Consider the following 2,383-nt stretch of genomic DNA (forward strand, 5'->3'; position numbering starts at 1 on the left):
GTTTGCATTTCAGACCCTTCTGAACAAATTTGGTTCCGTGCCGGTCTGTCTTTGTATCAGGAAAAACTCTGAAACCATGAGACCAATTTTGATGCAATTTTCATTATGCAGGTTGCTTTCTAGATGATCCCTTATGAATCTTATTCTAAATGGATTGATATATGCGCATGAACATGCACAAAATGTGAGGAAGCTATACTGCCCACCCACTTGGCAGACTGTTTTTTAATCATTAAATTTAATTAATTTAATTTCTTGTTGTTGGCTTATAAACTATAAGGTTTTTTTAGTTTTAAACATAAAAGTGATATTGGTGCATTTGTTCTCGTTAAATTTCTTATTCTAACTTTTGTATCATTCTTTGATGGAGGTCAAGGGGTATTCCTGCGTATTAGGGATGGCTAGTGTAGGATTCAGAATATATTTTGTACGTTATAAAATGTATAAAAGAAAATATGATGCTTCAACTGATATGGTGGTTTTTTAAAACAAAAAATATATTATTTCCTGTGCCAAGTGATTTGTGATTACCTATTGTATTAAGTGTAATTAGCCAAACTGTAAAAATGATTGAATTGATAATAAAGGTATTATAGCAATTAAAAAAACCTTAATATCCAAAATGATCAATTAAAATAATATTAATAATGATCAACTAATCCATATATGTATTTAGTAGTAATAATCGACTGAATTAATTATTTTAATTAATTATACTGTAAGCCGGTCCCCGTCTTAGCAATAAGTTTAAATTGTTAAAATAAGAACAAAATAGGGTAAATGATGAAAAGGGACAAAGGTTGTACTCTGAAGGGGCGACCACCCAGACGGGAACGACGTGACAAATCTGGCAAATGTAGCTTGGAAATGGATACCCAGGTAGACAGTTAGGTAAGAACGTCGAAGTGTGTGGCAGACCCATGCTGGACCAAGTTCCCACGAACCTGGAGAACATAAAATAGCAATAGCTAGACAACCGTCTTTGCCGGCCCACCTGCGGTGTGAGAACTCCCCGACTTTTGAGTTTCCTTTCCATCCCTACTCCGGGAGAGACCCGGTATAAAAGGGATGACTGGAAAATCCAAAGGCAGTCAAGATACAAGACTCACCCCAGGCAGTCAAGACCAGAGACTCTCTCAGGAGTCACTCGGAAGACTTGCCTGAGTCAAAATCCGAGACTCACCCCAGTCATTCAAAATCAAAGACTCACTCCAGGCAGTCAAGACCAAGGACCGGGAGAGAAGCAGCCACACTCCGTCTGGGATTCAACAAGAGGACTCAGCCAGCCAGAGCCAGCAAGGATCAGCCGTTGCGACCAATCGAGCCAAGTCAGAGGTCGAGAGAAGAGGTGCTGTGGACACTGATTGTGGCGAGCATCGTTTGGGGTAAGTCCCTTTGTTGATAGACTCATTCCAGGTTTAGAGTTGTGGCTGACTTGTAGATTAATTAGAATCTGTGGTTTGGGTACTGTTAAGAGAATGAATTGTGTACAATGAATGTTACTGAGTATGCTCTCTGGTTTATTGAATTCTGGAACCTTACCTTCCCCTACACAAGAATAAGTAGCGACGCACTTACACCGACTAATCTCTTGTCGCTTATAGAAAAGCAAGCGAATATTGAGAGATTACTCGGCCGCCGCGCCGTCGTCCATTTACAATACTTTTAACCAAAGCATCCTTAGCTAAAGGAATGGGTTTGAATCCCACTCGTCACAATTTTTTTTCATCTCAACGTATAATTAATAGATAAGGGTATAATTAATTAAAATAATTATTTAAATTTAATAATATAGGTTATTTATTGCAATTAAAATACTTTAAAGACTGAAAAAGATATACTGGACTTTTTATAAGTTATCGTTACTTTAATCAGCGTAGAAATAATGGATTTCCATAATGTGACAATTGTAAAGTGAAACCATAGCTTAAAAAGTTATTGTTACCTGTAGGCTCCTAAGATTGGAGAAATAAAGTATATAATTGAATCTACATATTGATCTAAAAATTCTACCAGTAATATAGGGAAGAATTAAGAAATTAATTAAAATTTAATTTAGTGTAAATTAACTACGAGAACTTTAACCATTTACATGCACCACTACTGGACTTCTACCACTAGTTCACAGTTAAAATAGATAATCTAACCTGCATTGCACAATGTACAATAAAGTTATAAAAAGAGTTTGTTTAAAAAATTATCAATTATTAACGGAGAGTTATTTTTTTCCCAAATGAAATACAAACTGATATGTCAGTGTTTTGTATTGTAGAACACAAAACCCTTCAAATTTTGTCAAACTGTTAACGTAGTCAAAGTAATTAAATTTTTGGAAATATTAGGAGAAACAGTTTAATTAGGCGATATAGCTTAAAAGACCAAA

The sequence above is a fragment of the Cimex lectularius genome, unplaced genomic scaffold (genome assembly GCF_000648675.2).
Source record: "Cimex lectularius strain Harlan isolate CLEC.00 unplaced genomic scaffold, Clec_2.1 scaffold25, whole genome shotgun sequence".
Taxonomy (NCBI): Eukaryota; Metazoa; Arthropoda; class Insecta; order Hemiptera; family Cimicidae; genus Cimex; species Cimex lectularius.